General features: G+C 40.5%; 1 protein-coding gene across 1 annotated transcript in view; it reads right to left on the bottom strand.

Moving 5' to 3' along the window:
• Window positions 1-8,667, bottom strand: part of LOC146075909 (uncharacterized) — a 118,253-nt gene extending 109,586 nt beyond the window's left edge. The window contains exon 1 of the mRNA XM_083185597.1: window positions 8,591-8,667. The gene's annotated coding sequence lies outside the window, so the exon portion shown is untranslated. The remainder of the gene's footprint in view (window positions 1-8,590) is intronic.
• Between the last annotated feature and the right edge of the window lie 1,021 nt (window positions 8,668-9,688).

The following is a 9,688-nucleotide window of genomic DNA, read 5'->3' as shown; positions in this document are numbered from 1 at the left end:
CACCTGCTCATATAAGTCCAACAGGTTATTGCGGTTCAGCCGAAACATCCCCACAACCTGTTGATCAGAGAGGGAGTCCAGGTACAGCCTAGCACGATACTTACGTGAAGCACAAAGTACTCGGGGTACCTGGATCTGGTGCGCAGCTTCCTCCCTCCTCCTGCGCAGCTCATCCAAATGGTCAAAATCACAAAGAGCCAACTCCACATCACTCAGCACAATCTCCATATCTCAAACCCTCACAGGTGTCCTTAATGATGTTGGGGTATATGTAGGGTCAGTTTATGAATAGAAATGAGGACACCTGTGAGAAAATTAACCATTTCTGCACTTGACCAAAGTTGCTTCTGGGCCAATTCACCCATCAGAACCTGGTCTGAAAAAAGTATGATTTTTAACCACCTCAAAAATGTGAATTCCGTTTGCGCATGCCATTAAATAAGCGATTTGTATACTTTAGAATGGGAAAACATCTGGATGCGATAAAAATGTGACTTTTTACCGGCAAGTGAGAAAGTGCGAGATATCGCACAAAATGTGCGATTTCCGGGACTTAGCGCACCCTATTAAATTGGGGATTTAGAAAAAAATGCGATAACGCCATTTTGTTGCCTAATTATCGCCAAAAACGCACCTATTAAATGTCACCCATAGTGCAAATGGTCTTTTTTAAAAGAGATAAGTTTTATTTAAAGATTGCACTTACAATCTGTAGACATATAATGAAGCATGAATGTAAATTCCAACTGGCAAACAGCAGCTGATGAAGCCAAATCTGGAAATATAAAAATCTCCCTTTTCCCACGGATTTAATCCATATATGTAGAGGGAGACAGCGAGAAGAGAATGTAGTGCAGATAACCTTATAATAAAGGACATTTTAATTAATCATTTGCACTTACAAATCGATGACATAAACATGAATTTCTTAATATTGCCAATCCATCAATTCCATTTATATACTGTATGTTTTCCCGAAAATACACAAGGACCCCAAACACCCCCCAGGACACCCAATATTTTCGGGTTGCAATATGATCACACACACACACAAATGACATCTTATGCGTTTCGCAGCTGCTTGCTACTATTCTAAAGGTGATTTGATCTGGTCAGTGGTGGTGTTTATATACCTTTGTAATTAGCATTATCTCGCACACGTGGTACAGAAATTAATCTGTGGTAACTTTACATTTCTATTTAAGCAATTAGACAAGCCTCATAGTTCGTGGAACGCACTAACGTCATAATTGTTATTTTCTGGTATATGAAACTCATGTATAGTTTTACATAGTCCGACATATTTCTGCCACATAATTATAAATATTCATTACATGTACCAAACAAAATGAGTGGGACTTATCCAGCGCTTGGGTATGTCAACTTCCAGGGGGTGTCCTCATTCCAACAGCAATGAGCATGGAATAAAAGAAGAGCTTAAATAGTGAAGCCCGTTAAAACATACATTTAATGACAATAAATAAAAATAAATAAAACACACACATGTGTGAATGAGATGAACAATACAAAGGTTAATTCAAGTATATAATCCACTCTGTGGCTAATATTCTGGCAGGACCCACAATCATAAAGACACTCTGTTCCAATCCGCAAAACAGCCGGGTATGCAATGCAATTACCTCTGGTATTGGAACTGACATGCAAGACAGTTCAAATGCGCATGAATTAAGAGCTGTCCAGATAACAGTGTCCAGTTAGTGTAGTCCTCCTCCCATCGCCACGCCAGCAGCAGACCTAGGTCTGCTGCTGGCGTGGCGATGGGAGGAGGACTACACTAACTGGACACTGTTATCTGGACAGCTCTTAATTCATGCGCATTTGAACTGTCTTGCATGTCAGTTCCAATACCAGAGGTAATTGCATTGCATACCCGGCTGTTTTGCGGATTGGAACAGAGTGTCTTTATGATTGTGGGTCCTGCCAGAATATTAGCCACAGAGTGGATTATATACTTGAATTAACCTTTGTATTGTTCATCTCATTCACACATGTGTGTGTTTTATTTATTTTTATTTATTGTCATTAAATGTATGTTTTAACGGGCTTCACTATTTAAGCTCTTCTTTTATTCCATGCTCATTGCTGTTGGAATGAGGACACCCCCTGGAAGTTGACATACCCAAGCGCTGGATAAGTCCCACTCATTTTGTTTGGTGTTTTGTTGGTGGAGGGTTGTGAGGACCCTCCAGTTGGAGTGGATGCGATCTAGCTGCTGGGGCGCTAATTACGCTTTTTTCACCTAATTGTCGTGTATAGATTCATTACATGTAAACAACAGAACAACCAAGACACCATTTTATATATATATATATATATATATATTCAAATATGGGACCATACTGAGCCGGGTCAGGGACTCCAATAAGGTGGGCGGCACTCCACCTTATTGGAGTCCCTGACCCGGCTCAGTAAGGTCCCGTATTTGTATCTTATTGAGGGAAGGCACCACGGACATTCATTTCATTCAGCAGCAGTGCCGAGCTACCCAAGAATATATATATATCTTCATCTTTAGTATATTGATTTGATCTTTTCATGTAAATGATGCATTCTATGGTATGGAGTATGCTAAAGATGTATAGATCACTATAACCACTAGCTTTAAATATAACATCTATTGCTGTAGAAGGGTAAGAAACAAAATTATTTGAAATGTAGGGGATATAAAAAAAAAAAAAAGAGAAAAAAAGAGAGGAGGAGGAAGAGGAGGAGAAGGAAAGGATTGGTCTTATCTCATTATCTATTTATATAATAATGTTTAATTCAGTCCATCAGGATGTATTGATTGCATTAGAAACATCCTTAGTACTTCTTGTTTGCACAACTTTTTGAAACCGTCCCCGCCCCTGGCTGTTTTTGGTATATGTTCTAATCCTATAACAGTTAGATCTTTTGGATTCCCTGCGTGTTTCTCCGAACAGTGTCTAGAGACACTATGGGTAAACATCTGTTTCAGGATTTTACTGCGATGTTCTAAAAATCAATTTTTTGTTTTCTGGAAGTTCTGCCAATGTATCTCAGCCCACAAGGGCAAGTAAGCCTGCAAATAGTGATTTCCGTCTTACATGTTATACGGCTGTTATTTGGTGTGTTGCGTTTTCTTTGTCGGTTATTTTGTGTATTAGACTTATGGGTAATGTGAGTACATGTTATGCATCTTGTACCCCCACATTTGTGAAATACTTCTGGGGTGCGTTTTCACCCATGTCTCTTTTTTGGTAATTTCAGTTTTGAGGGGCTAGTCTGTCTCTAAGTGTTCGGTTCCTCCAAAAAATGAAAGCAGGTTTCTCGGGTAGGATATTGACTAATAGGGGATCTTGTTTTAGGATACTGTCATAGGGGATTGGCCATATACCACTACCAGGTCAGGTACCTGTTCCTTCTGTTCTATATATAAATATGTATATATAATGTATCTCTATAGCTGTCATAGGGGATTGGCCGTATACCACTACCAGGTCAGGTACCTGCCCCTTCTGTTCTATATATAAATATGTATATATAATGTATCTCTATAGCTGTCATAGGGGTTTGGCCTTATACCACTACCAGGTCAGGTACCTGCCCCTTCTGTTCTATATACAAATATGTATATTTAATGTATCTCTCTATAGCGGTCATAGGGGACTGGCCATATACCACTACCAGGCCAGGTACCTGCTCCTTCTGTTCTATATATAACAATGCATATATAATGTATCTCTATAGCTGTCATAGGGGATTGGCCGTATACCACTACCAGGTCAGGTACCTGCCCCTTCTGTTCTATATATAAATATGTATATATAATGTATCTCTATAGCTGTCATAGGGGTTTGGCCTTATACCACTACCAGGTCAGGTACCTGCCCCTTCTGTTCTATATATAAATATGTATATATAATGTATCTCTATAGCTGTCATAGGGGACTGGCCGTATACCACTACCAGGTCAGGTACCTGCCCCTTTTGTTCTATATATAAATATGTATATATAATGTATCTCTATAGCTGTCATAGGGGATTGGCCGTATACCACTACCAGGTCAGATACCTGCCCTTTCTGTTCTATATATAACAATGCATATATAATGTATTTCTATAGCTGTCATAGGGGATTGGCTGTATACCACTACCAGGTCAGGTACCTGCACCTTCTGTTCTATATATAAATATGTATATATAATGTATCTCTATAGCTGTCATAGGGGATTGGCCGTATACCACTACCAGGTCAGGTACCTGCCCCTTCTGTACTATATATAAATATGTATATATAATGTATCTCTCTATAGCTGTCATAGGGGATTGGTCGTATACCACTACCAGGTCAGGTACCTGCCCCTTCTGTTCTATATAAAAATAGGTATATATAATGTATCTCTATAGCTGTCATAGGAGATTGGCCGTATACCACTACCAGGTCAGGTACCTGCCCCTTCTGTTCTATATATAAATATGTATATATAATGTATCTCTATAGCTGTCATAGGGGATTGGCCGTATACCACTACCAGGTCAGGTACCTGCCCCTTCTGTTCTATATATAAATATGTATATATAATCTATCTCTCTATAGCTGTCATAGGGGATTGGCCGTATACCACTACCAGGTCAGGTACCTGCCCCTTCTGTTCTATATATAAATATGTATATATAATGTATCTCTCTCTATAGCTGTCATAGGGGACTGGCCGTATACCACTACCAGGTCAGGTACCTGCCCCTTTTGTTCTATATATAAATATGTATAAATAATGTATCTCTATAGCTGTCATAGGGGATTGGCCGTATACCACTACCAGGTCAGGTACCTGTTCCTTCTGTTCTATATATAAATATGTATATATAATGTATCTCTATAGCTGTCATAGGGGATTGGCCGTATACCACTACCAGGTTAGGTACCTGCCTCTTCTGTTCTATATATAAATATGTATATATAATGTATCTCTATAGCTGTCATAGGGGATTGGCCGTATACCGCTACCAGGTCAGGTACCTGCCCCTTCTGTTCTATATATAAATATGTATATATAATGTATCTCTCTATAGCTGTCATAGGGGATTAGCCGTATACCACTACCAGGTCAGGTACCTGCCCCTTCTGTTCTATATATAAATATGTATATATAATGTATCTCTCTCTATAGCTGTCATATGGGACTGGCCGTATACCACTACTAGGTCAGGTACCTGCCCCTTTTGTTCTATATATAAATATGTATAAATAATGTATCTCTATAGCTGTCATAGGGGATTGGCCGTATACCACTACCAGGTCAGGTACCTGCCCCTTCTGTTCTATATATAACTATGTATATATAATGTATCTCTATAGCTGTCATAGGGGATTGGCCGTATACCACTACCAGGTCAGGTACCTGTTCCTTCTGTTCTATATATAAATATGTATATATAATGTATCTCTATAGCTGTCATAGGGGATTGGCCGTATACCACTACCAGGTCAGGTACCTGCCCCTTCTGTTCTATATATAAATATGTATATATAATGTATCTCTATAGCTGTCATAGGGGATTGGCCGTATACCACTACCAGGTCAGGTACCTGCTCCTTCTGTTCTATATATAACTATGTATATATAACGTATCTCTCTATAGCTGTCATAGGGGATTGGTCGTATACCACTACCAGGTCAGGTACCTGCTCCTTCTGTACTATATATAAATATGTATATATAACGTATCTCTCTATAGCTGTCATAGGGGATTGGTCGTATACCACTACCAGGTCAGGTACCTGCTCCTTCTGTACTATATATAAATATGTATATATAATGTATCTCTCTATAGCTGTCATAGGGGATTAGCCGTATACCACTACCAGGTCAGGTACCTGCCCCTTCTGTTCTATATATATATATGTATATATAATGTATCTCTCTCTATAGCTGTCAAATGGGACTGGCCGTATACCACTACCAGGTCAGGTACCTGCCCCTTTTGTTCTATATATAAATATGTATAAATAATGTATCTCTATAGCTGTCATAGGGGATTGGCCGTACACCACTACCAGGTCAGGTACCTGCCCCTTCTGTTCTATATATAAATATGTATATATAATGTCTCTCTATAGCTGTCATAGGGGATTGGCCGTATACCACTACCAGGTCAGGTACCTGCCCCTTCTGTTCTATATATAAATATGTATATATAATGTCTCTCTATAGCTGTCATAGGGGATTGGCCGTATACCGCTACCAGGTCAGGTACCTGCCCCTTCTGTTCTATATATAAATATGTATATATAATGTATCTCTCTATAGCTGTCATAGGGGATTGGCCGTATACCACTACCAGGTCAGGTACCTGCCCCTTCTGTTCTATATATAAATATGTATATATAATGTATCTCTATAGCTGTCATAGGGGATTGGCCGTATACCGCTACCAGGTCAGGTACCTGCCCCTTCTGTTCTATATATAAATATGTATATATAATGTATCTCTATAGCTGTCATAGGGGATTGGTCGTATACCACTACCAGGTCAGGTACCTGCCCCTTCTGTTCTATATATAAATATGTATATATAATGTATCTCTATAGCTGTCATAGGGGACTGGCCGTATACCACTACCAGGTCAGGTACCTGCCCCTTCTGTTCTATATATAAATATGTATATATAATGTATCTCTATAGCTGTCATAGGGGATTGGCCGTATACCACTACCAGGTCAGGTACCTGCCCCTTCTGTTCTATATATAAATATGTATATATAATGTATCTCTCTATAGCTGTCATAGGGGATTGGTCGTATACCACTACCAGGTCAGGTACCTGCCCCTTCTGTTCTATATATAAATATGTATATATAATGTATCTCTATAGCTGTCATAGGGGATTGGTCGTATACCACTACCAGGTCAGGTACCTGCCCCTTCTGTACTATATATAAATATGTATATATGATGTATCTCTCTATAGCTGTCATAGGGGATTGGCCGTATACCGCTACCAGGTCAGGTACCTGCCCCTTCTGTTCTATATATAAATATGTATATATAATGTATCTCTATAGCTGTCATAGGGGATTGGCCGTATACCACTACCAGGTCAGGTACCTGCCCCTTCTGTTCTATATATAAATATGTATATATAATGTATCTCTATAGCTGTCATAGGGGACTGGCCGTATACCACTACCAGGTCAGGTACCTGCCCCTTCTGTTCTATATATAAATATGTATATATAATGTATCTCTATAGCTGTCATAGGGGATTGGCCGTATACCACTACCAGGTCAGGTACCTGCCCCTTCTGTTCTATATATAAATATGTATATATAATGTATCTCTCTATAGCTGTCATAGGGGATTGGTCGTATACCACTACCAGGTCAGGTACCTGCCCCTTCTGTTCTATATATAAATATGTATATATAATGTATCTCTATAGCTGTCATAGGGGATTGGTCGTATACCACTACCAGGTCAGGTACCTGCCCCTTCTGTACTATATATAAATATGTATATATGATGTATCTCTCTATAGCTGTCATAGGGGATTGGCCGTATACCACTACCAGGTCAGGTACCTGCCCCTTCTGTTCTATATATAAATATGTATATATAATGTATCTCTATAGCTGTCATAGGGGATTGGCCGTATACCGCTACCAGGTCAGGTACCTGCCCCTTCTGTTCTATATATAAATATGTATATATAATGTATCTCTATAGCTGGCATAGGGGACTGGCCGTATACCACTACCAGGTCAGGTACCTGCCCCTTCTGTTCTATATATAAATATGTATATATAATGTATCTCTATAGCTGTCATAGGGGACTGGCCGTATACCACTACCAGGTCAGGTACCTGCCCCTTCTGTTCTATATATAAATATGTATATATAATGTATCTCTCTATAGCTGTCATAGGGGATTGGTCGTATACCACTACCAGGTCAGGTACCTGCCCCTTCTGTTCTATATATAAATATGTATATATAATGTATCTCTATAGCTGTCATAGGGGATTGGTCGTATACCACTACCAGGTCAGGTACCTGCCCCTTCTGTACTATATATAAATATGTATATATGATGTATCTCTCTATAGCTGTCATAGGGGATTGGCCGTATACCACTACCAGGTCAGGTACCTGCCCCTTCTGTTCTATATATAAATATGTATATATAATGTATCTCTATAGCTGTCATAGGGGATTGGCCGTATACCACTACCAGGTCAGGTACCTGCCCCTTCTGTACTATATATAAATATGTATATATAATGTATCTCTATAGCTGCCATAGGGGACTGGCACTCTGTACAAATGACCCAGCCGCCGGGGCTGCCTTCCTCCAGTGTATACACCACAGACCTGGCACCCAGAGACCTGAATACAGGAAGAGGCCGCACTGCACGGACCTGTGTAACCAGCAAGTGTAGTCATCAGGGCAATAACAATGTTACACCATGAGGGGTCAGCGTCACGTTACCAGGGCAGCAGCCATTTCCCTCAGGACCTAAGGCAGTTCCCATACAGTGCAATGTGCTTGGTGAGTGCAGGGTGCAGAGGTCACACAGGAAATACAGTAATACACAGATTATATACCTCAGCCTGTGATGTGTGTATTCGGAATGGAGTCCGGCCAGCTCCGTCTGCAGACACCAGGGGGACTTCCTGGTCACGTGACACCGCCTCTTTGATGTCATCCTGTAGTTCTGCAGTCCTCTCTGTACTACAACTACGGGTGCCCAGATGTTCCAAACCTGTAATAACATGGCAGAGCACAGCAAGCCATAAACCAGTGTAGCAGGATTACAGATAGGACAAAAGCTAAAGTATTCTAACTAGTGCAATGTGACACATAATACTTCTACAGACACAAGGAGATTTTAATAAAGAAAAATGTGTATACATATATATATATATCTCATACATGCCTACTTTTGAAAACTAGTTTCAGGGAGATTGTAGTATGGATGGACTTTGCATTTCGATGTTTCACTACCATCAATGATCAATGTTTTTGTTTCGATGGTAGTATTTTTACCATTCGAGCGCAGCATTCATATTGTATGTAAATCACCCCCATCTGTATACACATATATGCCTATCACCCCCCCCCCCCACATCCATTATATGTATAATCCTATCACCCCCCTACAACATCCATTATACACACATATATGATTATCACCCCCATCCATTATATATATATATATATATATATATATACATATATATATATATATACATACCTCCCAACCGTCCCGGATTCGGCGGGACATTCCCGATTTACGGCCGATGTCCCCCGTCCCGGTACTGATTACGGCAGCGCCGACGAGTGGCGAAAACGAGGGCGTGGCCGGAGCCCGCGTCACCCCGTGAGGCCACACCCCCTTTTATTGAGGCCACGCCCCCTTTTCGGGACTTCAAAAGTTGGGAGGTATGATATATATATAAATCCAGTATACTGTGTGTGTGTGTGTGTGTGTGTGTGTGTGTGTGAGTGTATATGGGCAGGGAGTGGGGCTGGCCAGACAGATAAACAAGCCGAGGATGGTGGGGGCTGAGCATTCTCCTCTTCCATGTGCAGTCACGGACTCCCGGAGCTGCAGGGCGTGTGCAGAGGTTCCCTGGGCTACTTGTGAAGGGAATAGAGAAAGCAGCATGATGCAATTGGCTGCCCGCTCTAAGCTGAAAGCA

The sequence above is a fragment of the Crinia signifera genome, chromosome 4 (assembly GCF_055691185.1).
Source record: "Crinia signifera chromosome 4, ASM5569118v1, whole genome shotgun sequence".
Taxonomy (NCBI): domain Eukaryota; kingdom Metazoa; phylum Chordata; class Amphibia; order Anura; family Myobatrachidae; genus Crinia; species Crinia signifera.
Note: the sequence above shows the minus strand (reverse complement) of the source record. Positions and strands in the feature narration are given on the sequence as shown.